The sequence below is a fragment of the Triturus cristatus genome, chromosome 11 (assembly GCF_964204655.1).
Source record: "Triturus cristatus chromosome 11, aTriCri1.1, whole genome shotgun sequence".
NCBI lineage: Eukaryota > Metazoa > Chordata > Amphibia > Caudata > Salamandridae > Triturus > Triturus cristatus.
The window spans coordinates 667,768,033-667,792,553 of NC_140594.1; positions in this window are offsets into that span (position 1 = coordinate 667,768,033).

The following is a 24,521-nucleotide window of genomic DNA, read 5'->3' on the forward strand; positions in this document are numbered from 1 at the left end:
TTGGGCTATACTTGGGCTACATCTGGGTGATATTTGGGCTACATTTGGGCTCTTTTGTCTCTGGTGGCCATCTTGGGAGACTTATTTGTTATGAAGTTTCCTAATTTCCTCATTTACTGCAGTCTCCTCAGTAGGAAATACTTTCAGTTTTTTACTTTGATTCCATCAAGAAGGCATTCAGATGTGTCACACATTTGCCATAAATTCAGAATGTTAGCACTCTTTTTGCTCATTAGATCACTGTAGTAAAGCTACTGCTCACCAGGGAAAACTGCTGCTGGTATTGAAAGTGCATGTTTCAGTCTGCATGTCAGAATTTTTTAATGAAATAGAAGAGGATTTGAGAAGTCACTCAAAATGTGCCCTAATTTTTCTTTCTGCAGCACTAATCATACTTTTTATGGAAAAATGAACCCCCTCATTTTGTTCCTTTTTAAATTAAATGTTTTAAGAGTTACCACTTTAATCCAAGCAAGATGGCTTCAGGTGTGCCATACGTTTATCATAAGTAGGACTGTTAGCGCTCTAGTAGTTCTTTGGAACACTCTGGGAAGCTGCAGTAGAACACAAAGGAATCAACTGACAGTCTCTGCCCTTGTTGGATGTACATGTTTTACTGAGAATGTCAGACTTCATTCTCACATGACTGAGAAAGATAATGTGAATTTACAGAAAATAAGCTCTCAGTTTAGCCTATAGATCACCTTCCAAACCTCTGTGGTAAAAGCATGAGAAAATATTTTTCTCTCAATCCTGATATCCCAGCAGAAGGCTTTTTCACATGGTGAAATCACCTTAGAACATACCACAATTCCTAAAATGAGTATGGTACCATCAACAAAGGATTTATAATGTAACTAAAGTCTTAAAACCTTCTATTAACTGCAATGCTTTTTAATGAGGTGCTATCATGTATATTGGTCCCAAGATGGCTGCCAACACTTCTTGGATGAAGTGCTGACAGCCAATCAGATCTCAGGATGAGATGTGTGGTTAGGCTCCGCCCACATATATATGCATTTAAATGCTATTTACTCAGGAAATACTGAACAGATTTACACCAGACCTGCAAAAGGCACTTCCTTGACCTTATGGCTACCTCTCTGCCAAATTTCAAGTAATTCTGTTCAGCCGTTCGGGCTGTAGCTGTGTCTAAAGGTCCTATGGAAAAATGCATGGGAAAAACGCGTTTTGGGACCCCCCTTTTATCTCAGCCCCCGCTTGACGAATCCCCCCGAGACTTTCAGGGTAGGAGCGGAGCGTAGCGCCCCACATATTTTGAAAAATTCGCAAGGATTCGTCGTCCGGCGCAAAAGTTATTCAAAATAGAATGTTGCGGATTTCCTATGGAAACAGGGTCCTAACTATAACTACCTACTGGCGACCGCCAGTAGGTAATATATATATATATATATAAAATTCACTGAAAAAAACATAGGTTTCAGACATGTTATAGTTAGCGGAAATTTTACTGATAAAAATCCAATGAAATTCCCCCGTTATAGTTAGTGCAGGCAACTATAACTCACGCGACCGCAATCCTCTGCTGATGCTAATACTGTATTTAGACACTTATTTGCCCATGTCTTCTTCCATAAATTTTTAGCTATACATATATTAGAAATATTTTTTTTTCATAAAGACACATATGTCATCAGCAGAAGATTGCGGTCGCGTGAGTTATAGTTGCCTGCACTAACTATAACGGGGGAATTTCATTGGTTTTTTATCAGTAAAATTTCCGCTAACTATAACATGTCTGAAACCTATGGTTTTTTCAGTGAATTTGCAAGGTTTTTTAAATGCTAATTCCTAACTATAACGTGTGTGAAGCCTATGGTTTTTTCAGTGAATTTGTACGGTTTTTTAAATGCTAAGTTACTTTACGCCATTCGTGGCGTGCACGCCCACTTAACGCAGTTCGTTCCGTGCGCGCACGGTGCGCTTCGCGCACCGTGCGCGCACAGTGAGCACGCGGTTAGTGCCGTACACGCAAGGTGGGCACGCAGTGCGCTACGCGCACCGCGTGCCCACGTTACGCACCGTGCGCACATGGAGGACATATTATGCGCTTCCTTGTGATAGGTAATCTGTTAAATTTAATTTGTAAGTGATGACAATAATATGCCATGCACAGAGAGTGTTTTTTTTTTTTATTAAAATTTTTAGCGTAAGCGCACCGTACGCGTACAGTAAGCGTAATCAGCGAAATTTTCAAAAAATAAAAATTTACCGTTTTTGGCCTTGGGGGATCTTTGAGGACTCAACTAACATGGCTATGTGCATGGGCGCTGTCTAAACAGCCCCTTTATATGTTTTTTGCCTTTGTTTACAGCCCCCCCCTCAGAGTGCGAGAGAGAAAATGGCGGCCGCCGCTTCCTGGTTTCGACCGATTCGAATGTTTACTTAGATGTAACAGCCAATCAGAATCGCGCTCGCGCACGCCACCGTACGCGTACGGTAAGCTTACGGTAAGCGTACCGTAAGCTGGCTCAGATATATATATTGATTTAAAGGCTATTTTCTCAGAATCTACTGAACAGATTTACACCAAACCTACAAAAGGCACTTCCTTGACCTGAGGACTACCTCTCTGCCAAATTTCTAGTAATTCTGTTCAGCCGTTCGGGCTGTAGCCCTGTCTAAAGGTCCTATGGAAAAATGCATGGGAAAAACGCGTTTTGGGACCCCCCTTTTATCTCAGCCCCCGCTTGACGAATCCCCCCGAGACTTTCAGGGTAGGAGCGGAGCGTAGCGCCCCACCTATTTTGAGAAATTCGCGAGGATTCGTCGACCGGCGCCAAAGTTATTCAAAATAGAATGTTGCGGATTTCCTATGGAAACAGGGTCCTAACTATAACTACCTACTGGCGACCGCCAGTAGGTAATATATATATATATATATATATATATATATATATATATATTACCTACTGGCGGTCGCCAGTAGGTAGTTATAGTTAGGACCCCTTTTCCATAGGAAAACCGCAACATTCTATTTGGAATAACTTTGGCGCCGGTCGATGAATCCTCGCGAATTTCGCAAAATAGGTGGGGCGCTACGCTCCGCTCCTACCCTGAAAGTCTCGGGGGGATACGTCAAGCGGGGGCTGAGATAAAAGGGGGGTCCCAAAACGCGTTTTTCCAATGCATTTTTCCATAGGACCTTTAGAACGAGCTACAGCCCGAACGGCTGAACAGAATTACTAGAAATTTGGCAGAGAGGTAGTCCCTATGTCAAGGAAGTGCCTTTTGTAGGTTTGGTGTAAATCTGTTCAGTAGATTCTGAGAAAATAGCCTTTAAATCAATATATATATCTGAGCCCGCTTACGGTACGCTTACCGTACGCTTACCGTAAGCTTACCGTACGCGTACGGTGGCGTGCGCGAGCGCGATTTTGATTGGCTGTTAGATCTTAGTAAACATTCGAATCGGCCGAAACCAGGAAGCGGCGGCCGCCATTTTGTGTGTTTCACTCAGAAAAAAAAGAGTGAAAACAAGAAAAGGGGGCAATGAGGAGAGTTACAGACCCCCTTACATTTGTGAGGGGGTCAAAGAAGGACTGAAAAGTACAAAGAAAACATTTATTGATTTTAAAAAAAATCACGGGGTACGCGTACGGTAAGCTTACGGTAAGCGTACGGTAGAAAAAAAAATAAAAAAATAAATGAAATTCAGATTTAAGTGTTTAGATATTAGGGGGCTCTAAAAAGAGCCGTTGTGTTTATGAAATGATTTTTTAGTGGTACCTACAAGTAAGTACCGATGCAGAGTCTAAGGTTCAAGAGGAAGACTCTGTTCCCTTCATCATTGAAGTGCACACCATCTCCTCTATAAATGTCTTGCATGTCATAACGCAAGTTGTTGTGGTAAATGGCACCCATACCATAGTCACGGAGGAAAGCAGAAACAGATTTGTTGACGTGCTTTCTTGCTTTGTCAATCTGCGGACAGAAATGATTGGACCAGTTCCATTTTTGCCTTTGGCATATGTTGGAAAACACAAAGGCAGTTTTAGGGAAAAGTGAAAACAGTTGTGCAAAGGTGTCCTTCATAAGCATTTCCAGACCTACCCCAGTCAAAGTGCCTAGGTCATTGCCACCACAGTGCACTATTATGAGGTCAGGGTGTTGGATTTGCATGAAGGATTTCACCAATGGCATCAATTGGTGCCACTTTAACCCTCTCTGACCAATCCATTTAATGTCTACATTTGGCAAAGCAAGGTCTCTCACCATATCTGTTTTCTCTGCAAACTTTTCACTCCAGAAGACATAGCTGTGCCCTACAATCCACACTGTGAACATCTTCAAAGGAGAACTGGATGCACTCAGGAGGTGTCTTTCAGTAGAATGGCAATATGAAAAGAAAGACAGTTTGGAAATGGAGGCATACATATTTTTTTCAAAACAAAAAGAACTGATTGGCTGTTTCATACCATTCTAGAATAAAAACTAGGCTGTATGTGTAAACTAATAGAAGCATGTTTTGTATTGGTACAAAAAAATGTGTTACCAAAGAACAGTACTATGGATTTGCTGTTAGGTTTGAAAAGTCAAGCACTCTTGCTCTGTGGAATTGAAACATTGTGTGGCGAACTTCTGACCTAACTCCACACAGCAGTGTTCCATGAGCTGTTGCTATGGTAGCAGGCAGAAGTCAAGTTGGGGGAAGGGTACTAGTCAGAAGTCAAGTTGGGGGCAGGGTACTTTTGGAAAAGGGTTGGTTTTCAACCAATAGAAATGTGTGATTACATTTGAAAAAAAGGGGGAAGCACTGAGATTTGAAACTTACATGTATATGTGTGGAAAAATAGAGGGAAAGTTTGCCATTATCTGGTTCTACTGAGAGGAGAGAGGTGAACAGAACAGAGATCCTGGCTCTGATAATCTGCTGTTTGAGTGCCACATTTCTTTCACAACTAACTAATTTTAAAGGTGAGGTTAGAGTTTGAGAGGAGATGTATATGGTAAATTAAGAAATGAATAATAGAAATGGAAATTCTTTTTGTTGAAGTTGCGTTTATCATTTTCTGTTTTGGGAGAAATTTAAATGTGAGGAACATGTAAAATAATATGGACTATGTTTTCACGATAAATTAAGGTGTACTGGAAAAAAAAAGAATAGTTTAAGGGTTTGAGGTTGGACTCAGTAATGCAAATACATTCAGCATCACTAAGGCTGGTTGCCCTTGCTGGAATGTAGGCAGCCACCCAGGTTACACATGGTGGTGGTCTGAAAAAGCAGTTTGGACATGTGCATTTAAAAAAATCAAAAAAGTGGTTTCATAATGTGTCAGTCTGTAAAAGTGATTTTCACTTGCCAAAAAAAAAGAGCAGTAAGTGTGCTTTCAAATTGGCAAAGAAATTTCGTTTTGGGACTAATGTGAAAACATGACTCTGTGTGGAAATAGGAATTACAGGCAGAGATTTATTGCGTTTTTTTCTGGTGATTTCACAGTTGCATTAGTAGGAAAAAGGGGGAGCGATTTTTTGGGGGAAGAAGCAGACTCTTAGCACACACCCATCTGCTTGCCATGTATAATCATGCACAGTATTTACAAGCGAGTGGGGTTTTCAGGTTTCAGTCTGTTAATGCAAATACATTCAGCATCACTAAGGCTGGTTGCCCTTGCTGGAATGTAGGCAGCCACCCAGGTTACACATGGTGGTGGTCTGAAAAAGCAGTTTGGACATGTGCATTTAAAAAAATCAAAAAAGTGGTTTCATAATGTGTCAGTCTGTAAAAGTGATTTTCACTTGCCAAAAAAAAAGAGCAGTAAGTGTGCATTTAAATTGGCAAAGAAATTTCGTTTTGGGACTAATGTGAAAACATGACTCTGTGTGGAAATAGGAATTACAGGCAGAGATTTATTGCGTTTTTTTCTGGTGATTTCACAGTTGCATTAGTAGGAAAAAGGGGGAGCGATTGTTTGGTGCAGAAGCTGACTCTTAGCACACACCCATCTGCTTACCCTGTGGAATCATGCATAGTATTCACAACCGAGTGGGGTTTGAGGTTGCACTTAGTAATGCAAATACATTCAGCATCACTAAGGCTGGTTGCCCTTGCTGGAGTGTAGGCAGTCACCGAGGATACACATGGTGGTGGTCTGAAAAAGCAGTCTGGACATGGGCTTTTATCAGAATCTGAAAAGTGGATTCAAAATGTGTCAGACTGTAAAAGTACTTATCACTTGCCAAAAAAAGAGTAGTAAGTGTGCTTTCCAATTGGCAAAGAAATTTCGTTTTCTGCCTAATTTCAAACCATGACTCTGTGTGCAAAGAGGAATTATAGACAGAGATTTATTGCGTATTACTCTGGTAATTTTACATTTGCATTAGTAGGAAAGGGGGAGCTATTTTTTCTGCAGAAGCAGATTCTTAGCACACACCCAGCTGCTTATCCTGTAGAATCATGCATAGTATTCACAACCGAGTGGGGTTTGAGGTTGCAGTCAGTAATGCAAATACATTCAGCATCACTAAGGCTGGTTGCCCTTGCTGGAGTGTAGTCATTCACCCAGGTTATACATTCCTGGTCTGAAAAAGCTGTTTGGACATGTGTTGTTTTCAGAATCTGAAAAGTGGATTGAAAATGTGTCAGACTGTAAAAGTACTTATCACTTGTCAAAAAAAGAGTAGTAAGTGTGCTTTCAAATTGGCAAAGAAATTTAAACATATCAGACGGTATTTTAAAGAAATAAGTATTGGTATTAGATGATATTGCATTTCTATAATGTTAAGTTTAAGTAAAAAGAGATTCTGGGCTTTTATTAATACAATCTTGCCCGCTGTTAAATGATGAATGCAATTGCTTTCACAATTTATAGTGAAATGCAATATATTCTGAAAACAGCCAAAATAAGGCAAAAATCGTTTTTGATAAATATGTAAATATGTGTACTGTATTATAAAATGTTTTAAAAATATTAATACTTTTTTCTTTATTTTCAGATTGATATAGAAAATTTTCGAAAACTAGAACCATTTTTAAAGCAATTTTTTTTTAAAACAAATGAATAAATATTTTTTTGAGTGGGTATGGTAAGTCAATAATAATAATTGTAGTCTCTCAAGGACCTTGTAATGTGAATATTGATTTTTAGTGTTTTTTTTTTTAAAAAAAAAAAGTACGCGCACCGTACGCGTACGGTAAAAAAAAAAAAAAAAAGTTTTTAAAAACATATGTAAAAAAAAGATGAAAGATAAGGTTGGCTCTTAAAAGAACCGTTGTGTTGATGCAGGGACAGAGGAAAGAAAGAATGGGAAAATTATTCAAAGCGACAAGTGTGCTGATCTATTTTGTTGTTCACTAGGGAAACACTGGTCTCCCTATGGCAAATTAGATCTTGACAAAAGGCGCATCGAATATCAACCCTCCGAAATCGAGGGTTCATTTCCAGAGGGCCAGCAAAAGGAGATGCTCCCCCCACAGATGAAGGGCTCACCTGACCTGCAGAAGAAGGAGTCAGCTCTGCAGATGATGGTCCAGGCTGAGCTGCTGTGGATGTACTTGCTTGTCTTTCTGAAGAGTTACCTCCAAAAAGATGACCATGTGTCCTTCTGTGTACATCCTTGAGGTGTCTCTTCATGGTATGATTCCCAAAGGAATACTTCCTGTCAGGATTACCTCTTGAAAGTACACGCTGACACAGCTTGCAAGTTACTAAGGGTGCATTCACCTTTTGCTGGCCTTCAGGAAAAGTAAAATAATCCCATACATAAGAGGGCTTTTGTTTCCTCGCTCTCTGCCTCAAAACAGTGCTGCTAGTGCTAGCCTCACTCTCAGAAGAGCTCTACTGTTCTGCCATCGTATCACAAAGACAACCCAGCTCCTTCTCCTAAGGGATCACAAGCAGAAATGAGGGGAATGGGTGTGGTGTAGGAGAGTTCTAGAACTGAAAGTAGTTTCAACCAATCAAAAGTTGTGTTTCATGATCACATGACCTACCGTACGCTTACGGTGCGCTTACGGTACGCTTACGGCAAAAGTGCGCATGCGCGTAAAAAAGACACGCGCTTGCGCGCATGCGCATAACAGACACTACCCGACACTTCCGCGTAACGTGCGCGTGTAGCGTACGCGCGCACGCGTCCCACGCGGAGTACGCGCGGCTACGCAAATTGCGTAACTATACGCAAGCAGCGTAGAAAAATTACGGGCGTTGCGTAAACCGTACGCTTACCGTAAGCTTACGGTACGCGTACTAAAAAAATAATAAAAAAAAATAAAAAAAGTACTGCAAATAAATTTTACATGTTTATTTTAAAAAATATATTTAAAAAAAACATATTAAAGAATTTTAAAAATTTAGCCATAGTCTTTATAAAAGGTAAGAAAAATAAAATAAAAATAAAAATAAGTTAAAAAAAATAGAAGAAAAAAAAAACAATTAGCATTTAAAAAACCTTGCAAATTCACTGAAAAAACCATGGGTTTTCACACACGTTATAGTTAGGAATTAGCATTTAAAAAACCTTAGAAATTCAGTGAAAAAACCATAGGTTTCACACACGTTATAGTTAGGAATTAGCATTTAAAAAACCTTAGAAATTCAGTGAAAAAACCATAGGTTTCAAACATAGCTGGACATTTTACTCGTAAAAAACCAATGAAATTCCCCCGTTATAGTTAGTTCAGCTAACTATAACTCGCGCGCCCGCAATGCACTGCTGATGACGTCACATATTACATCACTCATGACATGGTCAGTGACATCACTCATGACATCACTGATGACATCTCAAATGACATCACTAATGACATCACTGATGACATCATCCTTGTGATAGAGTGGCAGACCTCCTCTCACCCTAATAAAACCTTTGATACACGCATTCAAAAATAGAGACTAAAATTTTCAAAACAAAGGACATACCAATAACAGTTACAACAACCTCTTCAGTAATTCTAAGATCCACATACACATCCACTCATTCACCAACAGTCCTATACAGTCACTCATACATGTACTCACTTATCATATGTACTCATACACCTATACATCCTGTTACACAATGCCACTCATCCATAGAGCTACTCACAAACATAGTCACTCATGCTAATAAAGAATCAAACATACATTTACTTGCATATACAGTTATACACACACCACCACACTTACTTCTACGGAAACTTACACATACTTAGTCTTTTAAACAATCACTTATAGAAATACATACTTATTCATACAGGAACTCTTTCAATCTCTCACTCTCACATATACTCACATATATAAACCAATAGTCACATATACTAGTTTTAAACATATGTAGTTACTCATAAAGACACTATTGAGACAGTCATTTACTCACTAACACACCCATACACACACGCATCCACCCATGCAGTCCTGCACACATGCTCTGTTCAACACATACAAACAGTGAGTCACTCATTCATGCACCTATGCACTACGTCATACCCCCCACCGAACCATGCAGACACTCAGACTAATACTCAAAAAACCAACTAATAACCTATATAGACACCCATGTAGCTACTCACCAACCCATGCAGCCACTTATACACAAAGTGAAAAAATGATACAGATATTTACATATTTAAATATTACTCACTAAGCCATGTATTCACTATGATACACTTAATCAGTCAGTTACACAATCAATTTTTCAAAAAGAAATCATCCATTTAGACAGTAATATACCCATTTATTCTTCTATCAACCTTGAGATATACATATATAAAACATATTTAATTTTGGAAAAATGCATGGGAAAAACGCGTTTTGGGACCCCCCTTTTATCTCAGCCCCCGCTTGACGAATCCCCCCGAGACATTCAGGGTAGGAGCGGACGTAGCGCCCCACCTATTTTGAAAATTTCGCGAGGATTCATCGACCGGCGCCAAAGTTATTCAAAATAGAATGTTGCGGTTTTCCTATGGAAACAGGGTCCTAACTATAACTACCTACTGGCGACCGCCAGTAGGTAATATATATATATATATATATATATATATATATATATATATATATATATATATATATTTTTTTTTTTTAAACAATGATCCGAGCCTTCAGGAGTCACTCAACAGCTCCCCCTTTCCTCGACATTCCGGTAAGTAGTTTGTTCGCCCTACGCGTTTCGAGGCCGTTTTGTCTCTCATCAGGAGCTGGCTGCTTTCTTCTCTGGCGCTTGAAAGTCTCTAATTTACATGCATGATTGATTAATTGCACCCAGTGTGCCGCGCTAAGCGCGCTGTAAGACTGATGCACGTTGGGACATGTGGTCCCAAGAGAGTCATTCTTTACCTTTTGTAGGCTCCAAGCGCCAGTTTTTTGTGGGAGAGCACCATCGTTAAAATAGACGAGGCTGAAGGTTGGAACTGCGCCCAACCTGAACAGCACAGTGAGCCCAACACCTACAAAGGATACTACCTCGAGATTACCCTCCTACTAAAGGAAGAATTATGGTAAAAAAAACTGGCGCTTGGAGCCTACAAAAGGTAAAGAATGACTCTCTAGGGACCACATGTCCCAACGTGCATCAGTCTTACAGCGTGCTTAGCGCGGCACACTGGGTGCAATTAATCAATCATGCATGTAAATTAGAGACTTTCAAGCGCCAGAGAAGAAAGCAGCCAGCCCCCAATGAGAGGCAAAACGGCCCCGAAACGCGTAGGGCGAACAAACTACTTACCGGAATGTCGAGGAAAGGGGTAGCTGTTGAGTGACTCCTGAAGGCTCGGACCATTGTTTAAAAAATTTTGACACGCCTGTCCCGGCGTGTGGGAGAGCACCATCGTTAAAATAGACGAGGCTGAAGGTTGGAACTGCGCCCAACCTGAACAGCACAGTGAGCCCAACACCAACAAAGGATATTACCTCGAGATGACCCTCCTACTAAAGGAAGAATTATGCTAAAAAAACTGGCGCTTGGAGCCTTCAAAAGGTAAAGAATGACTCTCTAGGGACCACATGTCCCAACGTGCATCAGTCTTACAGCGCGCTTAGCGCGGCACACTGGGTGCAATTAATCAATCATGAATGTAATTTAGAGACTTTCAAGCGCCAGAAAAGAAAGCAGCCAGCCCCTGATTAGGGGCAAAACGGCCTCGAAACGCGTAGGGCGAACAAACTACTTACCGGAATGTCGAGGAAAGGGGGAGCTGTTGAGTGACTCCTGAAGGCTCGGACCATTGTTTAAAAAACAAATATATACATATATATATATATATATATATATATATATATATATATATATATATATATATATATATATTACCTACTGGCGGTCGCCAGTAGGTAGTTATAGTTAGGACCACGTTTCCATAGGAAATCCGCAACATTCTATTTTGAATAACTTTGGCGCCGGTTGACGAATCCTCGTGAATTTTTCAAAATAGGTGGGGCGCTACGCTCCGCTCCTACCCTGAAAGTCTCGGGGGGATTCGTCAAGCGGGGGCTGAGATAAAAAGGGGGTCCCAAAACGCGTTTTTCCCATGCATTTTTCCATAGGACCTTTAGACACAGCTACAGCCCGAACGGCTGAACAGAATTACTAGAAATTTGGCAGAGAGGTAGTCCTCAGGTCAAGGAAGTGCCTTTTGTAGGTTTGGTGTAAATCTGTTCAGTAGATTCTGAGAAAATAGCCTTTAAATCAATATATATATCTGAGCCAGCTTACGGTGCGCTTACGGTGCGCTTACCGTACGCGTACGGTGACGTGCGCGAGCGCGATTCTGATTAGCTGTTAGATCTTAGTAAACATTCGAATCGGTCGAAACCAGGAAGCGGCGTCCACCATTTTCTCTCTCGCACTCAGAGTGTGGATTACAAAACAAAGGGCAAAAACATGTAAAGGAGCTGTTTAGCCAGCTCCAAAGCACCTAGCCATGTAGAGGGAGTCCCCAAAGATACTCCAAGGCCAAAAACGCAATTTTAATTTTTTCGTTAATTTCGCCGATTACGCTTACCGTACGCGTACGGGAAAAAATTATAGAAAAAAAAAAATTATCCACACCCTCCCCACCCCGTGTGCAAATGGTGCCCGAAGGGCACCATTTGTGCATGGCTTATCTACACTTAAAAAAAACAAAATGTAACCTTTCACAACGAAGCGCATCATATGTCCTCCATGTGCGCACGGTGCGCGAAGCGCATCGTGCGTACATGGCCCATCTAGCGTGAGCGTGGGCACGCGGTGCGCGTAGCGCACCGCGTGCCCACCGTGCGTGCACGGCACTAACTGCGTAAAGTGGGCACGCGGTGCGCGAAGCGCACCGCGAGCTCACTGTGCGCGCACGGTGCACGAAGCGCACCGTGCGCGCACGGAACGAACTGCGTTAAGTGGGCGCGCACGCCACGAATGGCGTAAAGTAACTTAGCATTTAAAAAAACGTACAAATTCACTGAAAAAACCATAGGTTTCACACACGTTATAGTTAGGAATTAGCATTTAAAAAACCTTGCAAATTCACTGAAAAAACCATAGGTTTCACACATGTTATAGTTAGCGGAAATTTTACTGATAAAAAACCAATGAAATTCCCCCGTTATAGTTAGTGCAGGAAACTATAACTCACGCGACCGCAATCTTCTGCTGATGACATATGTGTCTTTATGAAAAAAAAATATTTGTAATATATGTATAGCTAAAAATTTATGGAAGAAGACATGGGCAAATAAGTGTCTAAATACAGTATTAGCATCAGCAGAGGATTGCGGTCGCGTGAGTTATAGTTTCCTGCACTAACTATAACGGGGGAATTTCATTGGTTTTTTATCAGTAAAATTTCCGCTAACTATAACATGTGTGAAACCTATGGTTTTTTCAGTGAATATTTATATATATATTCACAGAAAAAAACATAGGTTTCAGGGGTGTTATAGTTAGCTCCTCCTTTTCACTCGTACAAAACCATAGAAATTCCTCCTTTATAGTTAGTTCTGCTAACTATAACTCACGCGCCCGCAATGCACTGCTGATGATGTCACAAATTGCATCATTCATGACATGGTCAGTGACATCACTGATGACATCACTGATGACATCTCAAATGACATCACTGATGACATCACTGATGACATCATCCACTGAATGTGGTTTAGTTTGAAATTTAAATATGTATTATATATATACCAATCTGTATTGAAGATTGAGTGGATATATAACTGTCAGGATGGAGGATTTAGTAGCTGTCTGACTGTCTTTTTAAGTGAGTAATTAAAAGTGTCTCACTTAATACATGGATTAGTAACTAAACTATGTGAATGTGAGCAGCACTGTCTCTGTTGTTGTATAACATGCTGCCTCAGATGGTCACTAACTACATGAGTGTGTATATTAGTTATTGATTAGTTGGGTGAGTATTTGTATGGGACACTGAGTTTGTGTGTGGTTGGATGGGGTGTGTGTAACTCTATGCATAGATGTGTGAATGGTTGATTGACTAGGTGTATGGGTTTAAGAGTGCATGTGGAAACAGTTGTTTGGGTGACTGAGTGAATTTATTTGTGTGTTGGTGAGCGAATATATGTTTTAGTTGTACATCTTCAACAAAGTAAAGAAATAAAAGGCATTTTATGTGAGAGTTGGTGTATATAAATAAGTTTGTGTAAGAGTCAGTGATTGTGAGAGTAAATATATGAATGAGTGTATAATTGTAATGGTGCTTTTTTAACATATTAACGATGAGTTACTATGTGTTTGAATAAATGAGGTGTCGTTGGATAATTGTGTAAGTGAGTAAATTTAAGTGCAATACATTTTTTTCATTAGTGAGTAGGATGACTGCATAACCGACTAAGATGACTGCTGATGTGTCAATGTCTATATATGTGTATAAGTGCATTTGATAGTGTTCTATTAATTAATGACTGCATGTATAGATGATTCTGTTGTTGAATGGGTAGTTGTGTGTGTAGACTTAGGAATCAGTGAGTGGGTATGTAGTAACTGGTATTGGTGTGTCAATGCTTTCAAATATGGTACTCTGTATTTTACAGTGAGTGATGAAAGGTTATACTAGTGCATGATGTGGTGTATCGGATTGTCAAGTGGATGATGTCATCAGTGATGTCATTTGAGATGTCATCAGTGATGTCATCAGTGATGTCACTGACCATGTCATAAATGATGCAATATGTGACATCATCAGCAGTGCATTGCGGGCGCGTGAGTTATAGTTAGCAGAACTAACTATAACGGAGGAATTTCTATGGTTTTCTACGAGTGAAATGGGGGAGCTAACTATAACACCCCTGAAACCTATGTTTTTTTCTGTGAATTTCTAAGGTTTTTTAAATGCTAATTTCTAACTATAACGTCTCTGAAACCTATGTTTTTTTTCAGTGAATGTCAAAGGTTTTTTAAATGCTAACTTTTAAGTGTGATAGTAGTTATATCTATTTTTTGTACTGATTTTCTACAGTTTTTTAACTGTTTATTTATAAATATTTTATTCATTAAATAACATTATATATTTTTATGAAAATTGCAAAAAAACATTTTTTAATTAAAACTGAAATATTGATTAATTTTCTTGTTTTCATTTTTTATTTTAATATATTTATATCATTTTCTTTAAAAAAAAAATCCAATTTTTTTCGCAGTCGCGCACTCAAAGTGTACACATCACGGTGGGTGCGCGCATTCTAGCCGCCATTTTAGAAAAGTCATGAAGGATCCGTGTATGGTGTGCGATGGCTGCTTGTTTTTCAGTTACATCATATACATTTAATATCACGTGATATGCGCGATTAGTATGCGACCAGTCTGCGACTCCTGCTCCCGCGCATTCACGACACATGCGCATTACGGTACGAGATGTTTGCACGCTTGCGGGTCCCGCGTGACATCATATACGTGCTGGGGCGCGCTGGGTGCACGACTCCCGCAAAAAAAAATTATGTTCCAAAATGATATGTATGTGTCTTTAATATACATATTAAGGCACGAGATTATGTAAGATATTCATCAAAATAATATATTTGTACTTATAAGAAACTTATATTATTTTTAAATATATTTTCGCGAAGTCGGGTGCGTGCGTCGTGAGTGCAGAAAACCAGGTCAGCAGAGCTGCTGTAGAGCCAGAGAACCAGGTCAGCAGAGCTGCTCTAGAGCCTAAGAACTAGGTCAGCAGAGATGCTCTAGAGTCAGAGAACCATGTCAGCAGAGCTGCTGTAGAGCCAGAGAAACCAGGTCAGCAGAGCTGCTTTAGAGGGAGAGAACCAGGTCAGCAGAGCTGCTTTAGAGGGAGAGAACCAGGCCAGCAGAGCTGCTTTAGAGCCAGAGAACCAGGTTAGCAGAGCTGTTTTAGAGCCAGAGAACCAGGTCAGCAGAGCTACTCTAGAGCCAGAGAACCAAATCAGCAGAGCTGCTTTAGAGCCATAGAACCAGGTCGGCAGAGCTGCTTTAGAGCCAGAGAACCAGGTCAGTAGAGCTGGTCTAGAGCCTAAGAACCAGGTCAACAGAGCTGCTCTAGAGCCAGAGAACCAGGTCAGCAGAGCTGCTGCAGAGCCAGAGAAACCAGGTCAGTAGAGCTGCTTTAGAGGGAGAGAACCAGGTCAGCAGAGCTTCTATAGAGCCAGTGAACCATGTCAGCAGAACTGCTTCAGAGCAATAGAACTGGTTCAACGGAGCTGCTTTAGAGCCAGAGAACCAGGTCTGCAGAGCTGTTGTAGAGCCAGAGAACTAGATCAGCAGAGCTGCTCTGTAGCATAAGAACTAGGTCAGCAGAGCTGCTCTAGAGCCAGAGAACCAGGTCAGCAGACCTGCTGTAGAGCCAGAGAAACCAGGTCAGCAGAGCTGCTTTACAGAGAGAGAACCAGGTCAGCAGAGCTGCTTTAGAGCCAGAGAACCAGGTCAGCAGAGCTGCTCTAGCTGACACTGACTGACTGACACTGACTGACTGACACTGACTGGTTGACACTGACTGACACTGATTGACACTGACTGACACTGACTGACTGACACTGATTGACTGACACTGACTGACTGACACTGATTGACTGACACTGACTGACACTGATTGACTGACACTGACAGACTGACTGACACTGACTGACTAACATTGACTGACATTGACTGACACTGACTGACTACTCTCTACTACTCTACTACTGACTCTCTGCTACTCTACTACTCTCTCTCTACTACTTACTCTCTACTACTCACTCTCTACTACTCTCTACTACTCACTCTCTACTACTCTACTACTCTCTACTACTCGCTATCAACTACTCACTCTCAACTACTCACTCTCTACTACTCTACTACTCACTCTCTACTACTCACTCGCTACTACTCTCTACTACTCACTCTCTACTACTCACTCTCTACTACTCACGCTCTACTACTATCTACTACTCACTCTCTACTACTCTCTACTATTCACTCTCTACTACTCACTCTCTACTACTCACTCTACTACTTTCTACTACTCTCTACCACTCACTCTCTACTACTCTACTACTCACTCTCTACTACTCTCTACTACTCACTCGCTACTACTCTCTACTACTCACTCTCTACTACACTCTCTACTACTCTCTCTCTACTACTCACTCTCTACTATTCACTCTCTACTACTCACTCTCTACTACTCTCTACTACTCACTCTACTACTCTCTGCTGCTCTCTAGCACTCACTCTCTACTACTCTACTACTCTCTCTCTACTACTCACTCTCTACTACTCTCTCTCTACTACTCTCTGCTACTCTCTACTACTCACTCTCTACTACTCACTCTACTACTCTCTACTACTCACTCTCTACTACTCTCTCTCTACTACTCACTCTCTACTATTCACTCTCTACTACTCACTCTCTACTACTCGCTCTCTGCTACTCACTCTCCACTACTCACTCTCTACTACTCGCTCTCTACTACTCTCTACTACTCACTCTCTACTACTCACTCTCTACTACTCTCTACTACTCTCTCTGCTACTCACTCTCTACTACTCACTCTCTACTACTCTACTACTCTCTACTACTCGCTCTAATACTCACTCTCTACTATTCTCTACTACTCACTCTACTACTCTCTCCTACTCTCTACCACTCACTCTCTACTACTCTACTACTCACTCTCTACTACTCTCTCTCTACTACTCACTCTCTACTACTCACTGTACTACTCTATACTACTCACTCTGTACTACTCTCTACTACTCACTCTGTACTACTCACTCTGTACTACTCACTCTCTACTACTCTCTACTGCTCACTCTCCACTACTGATTCTCTACTACTCGCTCTCAACTACTCTCTACTACTCACTCTACTACTCACTCTCTACTACTCGACTACTCTCTCTACTTCTCACTCTCTACTACTCTCTCTACTACTCACTCTCTACTACTCACTCTCTACTACACACTCTCTACTTCTTGCTCTCTGCTACTCGCTCTCTACTACTCTCTAGTACTCACTCTAATACTCACTCTACTACTCACTCTCTACTACTCGACTACTCTCTCTACTTCTCACTCTCTACTACTCTCTCTACTACTCACTCTCTACTACTCACACTCTACTACACACTCTCTACTTCTTGCTCTCTGCTACTCGCTCTCTACTACTCTCTAGTACTCACTCTAATACTCACTCTCTACTACTCTCTACTACTCACTCTCTACTACTCCACTACTCTCTACTACTCACTCTCTACTACTCACGCTCTACTACTCTACTACTCTCTACTACTCTCTCTCTACTACTCACTCTCTACTACTCACTCTCTACTACTCTCTCTACCACTCTCTACTACTCACTCTCTACTACTCTCTACTACTCACTCTCTACTACTCTCTCTCTACTACTCTCTACTACTCACTCTGCTACTCACTCTCTACTACTCTCTACTACCCACTCTCTACTACTCACTCTCTACTACTCTCTACTACTCACTCTCTGCTACTCTGTACTACTTTCTACTACTCACTGTACTACTCACTCTCTACTACTCTCAACTACCTTCTCTCTAATACTCACTCTCTACTACTCACTCTCTACTACTCACTCTACTACTGTCTACTACTCACTCTCTGATACTTTCTCTACTACTCTCTACTACTCTCTACTACTCACTCTCTACTCTCTATTACTCGCTCTCTTCTCTCTACCTCTCTACCTCTCTCTCTACTACTCTCTACCTCTCTACCTCTACCTCTCTACCTCTACACCTCTACCTATACACCTCTACCTCTCTACCTCTCTGTACATGCACACATATGCACATATATATATGCATATGCATTTATATATAAGTATGTGTATATATATATATATACATATATAAACATATAAATATAATCTGCATATCTATATAAATATAAATCCATGCAAACATATACATATACATATATGCATACATATGCATGGTATGTATATGAAAGTTTGAAAAACTCTAATACAAGCAAAGCTAAAAAGCCACCTAATTACAAACAGAATTGCTTTAACTTAAACGAGGGCGAGACCTATTGCATTTTCAATGCTTGTTTACTTTGATTCCATCAAGAAGGCATTCAGATGTGTCACACATTTTCCATAAATTCTGAATGGTAGCACTCTAGTTGCTCATTAGATCACTGTAGTAAAGCTACTGCTCACCAGGGAAGACTGCTGCTGGTATTGAAAGTGCATGTTTCAGTCTGCATGGCAGAATTTTTTAATGAAATAGAAGAGGATTTAAGAAGTCACTCAAAATGTGCCCTAATTTTTCTTTTTACCTCACTAATCATAATTTCTATGGCAAAATGAACCTCCTCATTGTGTTCCTTTTAAATTAAACTACTCACTCTCTACTACTCACTCGCTACTACTTTCTACTACTCACTCTCTACTACTCACTTTCTACTACTCTCTAGTACTCTACTACTCTCTACTACTACTCTCTACTACTCACTCTCTACTACTCACTCTCTACTACTCTCTACTACTCTCTACCACTCACTCTCTACTACTCTACTATTCACTCTCTACTACTCTCTACTACTCTCTCTCTACTACTCCCTCTCTACTACTCACTCTACTACTCTCTACTGCGCACTCTCTACTACTCACTCTCTACTACTCTCTACTACTCTACTACTCACTCTCTACTACTCACTCTCAACTACTCACTCTACTACTCTCTCTACTACTCACTCTCTACTACTCTCCCCTACTCACTCTCTACTACTCTCTCTCTCTACTACTCACTCTCTACTACTCACTCTACTACTCTCTACTACTCTCTCTGCTACTCACTCTCTACCACTCCCTACTACTCACTCTCTACTACTCACTCTCTACTACTCTACTACTCTCTACTACTCTCTCTACTACTCACTCTCTACTACTCACTCTCTACTACTCTCTACTACTCTCTCTCTACTACACACTCTCTACTACTTGCTCTCTACTACTCACTCTACTACTCACTCTACTACTCACTCTCTACTACTCCCTACTACTCACTCTAATACTCACTCTCTACTACTCACTACTCTCTACTAATCACTCTCTACTACTCACTCTGTACTACTCTCTACTACTCACTCTCTACTACTCTCTACTACTCACTCTCTACTACTCTCTCTCTACTACTCACTCTCTACTACTCACTCTCTACTACTCACTCTCAACTACTCTCTCTCTACTACTCTATACTACTCTATACTACTCACTCTCTACTACTCTCTATTACTCACTCTCTACTTCTCTCCCTACTACTCTCTACTACTCACTCTACTACTCATTCTCTACTACACATTCTCTACTACTCTCTCTCTCTGCTACTCAGTCTCCACTACTCACTCTCTACTACTCTCTTCTACTCACTCTCTAATACTCACTCACTCTCTACTACTCTCTACTACTCCCTCTACTACTCACTCTCTACTACTCTCTACTACTCTCTACTTCTCACTCTCTACTACTCTCTACTACTCACTCTCTACTACTCTACTACTCTCTACTACTCACTATCAACTACTCACTCTCAACTACTCACTCTCTACTACTCTACTACTCACTCTCTACTACTCACTTGCTACTACTCTCTACTACTCACTCTCTACTACTCACTCTCTACTACTCATGCTCTACTACTATCTAATTCAGTGAAAAAACCATAGATTTCACACACGTTATAGTTAGGAATTAGCATTTAAAAAACCTTAGAAATTCAGTGAAAAAACCATAGGTTTCACACATGTTATAGTTAGCTGGACATTTTACTCGTAAAAAACCAATGAAATTCCCCCGTTATAGTTAGTTCAGCTAACTATAACTCGCGCGCCCGCAATGCACTGCTGATGACGTCACATATTACATCACTCATGACATCACTGATGACATCTCAAATGACATCACTGATGACCTCACTGATGACATCATCCAGTGAATGTGTGTTTTTCTGAAAATTAAATATGTTTTATATATGTATATCTCAAGGTCGATGGAAGAATAAATGGGTATATTACTGTCTAAATGGATGATTTCTTTTTGAAAAATTGATTGTGTAACTGACTGATTAAGTGTATCATAGTGAATACATGGCTTAGTGAGTAATGTTTAAATATATAAATATCTGTATCAGTCTCTCACTTTGTGTATAAGTGGCTGCATGGGTTGGAGAGTAGCTACATGGGTGTCTATATAGGTTATTAGTTGGTTTTTTGAGTATCAGTATGAGTGTCTGCATGGTTCGGTGGGGGGTATGACGTAGTGCATAGGTGCATGAATGAGTGACTCACTGTTTGTATGTGTTGAACAGAGCATGTGTGCAGGACTGCATGGGTGGATGAGTGTGTGTATGGGTGTGTTAGTGAGTGAATGACTGTCTCAATAGTGTCTTTATGAGTAACTACATATGTTTAAAACTAGTATATGTGACTATTGGTTTATATATGTGAGTATATGTGAGAGTGAGAGATTGAAAGAGTTCCTGTATGAATAAGTATGTGTTTCTATAAGTGATTGTTAAAAAGACTAAGTATGTGTAAGTTTCCGTAGAAGTAAGTGTGGTGGTGTGTGTTTAACTGTATATGCAAGTAAATGGATGTTTGATTCTTTATTGGCATGAGTGACTATGTGTGTGAGTAGCTCTATGGATGAGTGGCGTTGTGTAATAGGATGTATAGGTGTATGAGTACATATGATAAGTGAGTACATGTATGAGTGACTGTATTGGACTGTTGGTGAATGAGTGGATGTGTATGTGGATCTTAGAATTACTGAAGAGGTTGTTGTAACTGTTATTGGTATGTCCATTGTTTTGTAAATTTTAGTCTCTATTTTTGATTGTGTGTATCAAAGGTTTTATTAGGGGAAGAGGAGGTCTGCCACTCTATCACAAGGATGATGTCATCAGTGAGGTCATCAGTGATGTCATTTGAGATGTCATCAGTGATGTCATGAGTGATGTCACTGACCATGTCATGAGTGATGTAATATGTGACGTCATCAGCAGTGCATTGCGGGCGCGCGAGTTATAGTTAGCTGAACTAACTATAACGGGGGAATTTCATTGGTTTTTTACGAGTAAAATGTCAAGCTAACTATAACATGTGTGAAACCTATGGTTTTTTCACTGAATTTCTAAGGTTTTTTAAATGCTAATTCCTAACTATAACGTGTGTGAAACCTATGGTTTTTTCACTGAATTTCTAAGGTTTTTTAAATGCTAATTCCTAACTATAACGTGTGTGAAACCCATGGTTTTTTCAGTGAATTTGCAAGGTTTTTTAAATGCTAATTGTTTTTTTTTTCTTCTATTTTTTTTAACATATTTTTATTTTATTTTTCTTACCTTTTATAAAGACTATGGTTAAATTTTTAAAATTCTTTAATATGTTTTTTTTTAATATATTTTTTAAAATAAACATGTAAAATTTATTTGCAATACTTTTTTTATTTTTTTTTATTATTTTTTTAGTACGCGTACCGTAAGCTTACGGTAAGCGTACGGTTTACGCAACGCCCGTAATTTTTCTACGCTGCTTGCGTATAGTTACGCAATTTGTGTAGCCGCGCGTACTCCGCGTGGGACGCGTGCGCGCGTACGCTACACGCGCACGTTACGCGGAAGTGTCGGGTAGTGTCTGTTATGCGCATGCGCGCAAGCGCGTGTCTTTTTTACGCGCATGCGCACTTTTGCCGTAAGCGTACCGTAAGCGCACCGTAAGCGTACGGTAGGTCATGTGATCATGAAACACAACTTTTGATTGGTTGAAACTACTTTCAGTTCTAGAACTCTCCTACACCACACCCATTCCTCTCATTTCTGCTTGTGATCCCTTAGGAGAAGGAGCTGGGTTGTCTTTGTGATACGATGGCAGAACAGCAGAGCTCTTCTGAGAGTGAGGCTAGCACTAGCAGCACTGTTTTGAGGCAGAGAGCGAGGAAACAAAAGCCCTCTTATGTATGGGATTATTTTACTTTTCCTGAAGGCCAGCAAAAGGTGAATGCACCCTTAGTAACTTGCAAGCTGTGTCAGCGTGTACTTTCAAGAGGTAATCCTGACAGGAAGTATTTCTTTGGGAATCATACCATGAAGAGACACCTCAAGGATGTACACAGAAGGACACATGGTCATCTTTTTGGAGGTAACTCTTCAGAAAGACAAGCAAGTACATCCACAGCAGCTCAGCCTGGACCATCATCTGCAGAGCTGACTCCTTCTTCTGCAGGTCAGGTGAGCCCTTCATCTGTGGGGGGAGCATCTCCTTTTGCTGGCCCTCTGGAAATGAACCCTCGATTTCGGAGGGTTGATATTCGATGCGCCTTTTGTCAAGATCTAATTTGCCATAGGGAGACCAGTGTTTCCCTAGTGAACAACAAAATAGATCAGCACACTTGTCGCTTTGAATAATTTTCCCATTCTTTCTTTCCTCTGTCCCTGCATGAACACAACGGTTCTTTTAAGAGCCAACCTTATCTTTCATCTTTTTTTTACATATGTTTTTAAAAACTTTTTTTTTTTTTTTTTTTTACCGTACGCGTACGGTGCGCGTACTTTTTTTTTTTTTTTTTTTAAAAACACTAAAAATCAATTATCACATTACAAGGTCCTTGAGAGACTACAATTATTATTATTGACTTACCATACCCACTCAAAAAAATATTTATTCATTTGTTTTTTTAAGCAACCAGCCTTAGTGATGCTGAATGTATTTGCATTACAGACTGAAACCTGAAAACCCCACTCGCTTGTAAATACTGTGCATGATTATACATGGCAAGCAGATGGGTGTGTGCTAAGAGTCTGCTTCTTCCCCCAAAAAATCACTCCACCTTTTTCCTACTAATGCAACTGTGAAATCACCAGAAAAAAACGCAATAAATCTCTGCCTGTAATTCCTATTTCCACACAGAGTCATGTTTTCACATTAGTCCCAAAACGAAATTTCTTTGCCAATTTGAAAGCACACTTACTGCTCTTTTTTTTTGGCAAGTGAAAATCACTTTTACAGACTGACACATTATGAAACCACTTTTTTGATTTTTTTAAATGCACATGTCCAAACTGCTTTTTCAGACCACCACCATGTGTAACCTGGGTGGCTGCCTACATTCCAGCAAGGGCAACCAGCCTTAGTGATGCTGAATGTATTTGCATTACAGACTGAAACCTGAAAACCCCACTCGCTTGTAAATACTGTGCATGATTATACATGGCAAGCGGATGGGTGTGTGCTAAGAGTCTGCTTCTTCCCCCAAAAAATCGCTCCCCCTTTTTCCTACTAATGCAACTGTGAAATCACCAGAAAAAAACGCAATAAATCTCTGCCTGTAATTCCTATTTCCACACAGAGTCATGTTTTCACATTAGTCCCAAAACGAAATTTCTTTGCCAATTTGAAAGCACACTTACTGCTCTTTTTTTTTGGCAAGTGAAAATCACTTTTACAGACTGACACATTATGAAACCACTTTTTTGATTTTTTTAAATGCACATGTCCAAACTGCTTTTTCAGACCACCACCATGTGTAACCTGGGTGGCTGCCTACATTCCAGCAAGGGCAACCAGCCTTAGTGATGCTGAATGTATTTGCATTACTGACTGAAACCTGAAAACCCCACTCGCTTGTAAATACTGTGCATGATTATACATGGCAAGCAGATGGGTGTGTGCTAAGAGTCTGCTTCTTCCCCCAAAAAATCGCTCCCCCTTTTTCCTACTAATGCAACTGTGAAATCACCAGAAAAAAACGCAATAAATCTCTGCCTGTAATTCCTATTTCCACACAGAGTCATGTTTTCACATTAGTCCCAAAACGAAATTTCTTTGCCAATTTAAATGCACACTTACTGCTCTTTTTTTTTGGCAAGTGAAAATCACTTTTACAGACTGACACATTATGAAACCACTTTTTTGATTTTTTTAAATGCACATGTCCAAACTGCTTTTTCAGACCACCACCATGTGTAACCTGGGTGGCTGCCTACATTCCAGCAAGGGCAACCAGCCTTAGTGATGCTGAATGTATTTGCATTACTGACTGAAACCTGAAAACCCCACTCGCTTGTAAATACTGTGCATGATTATACATGGCAAGC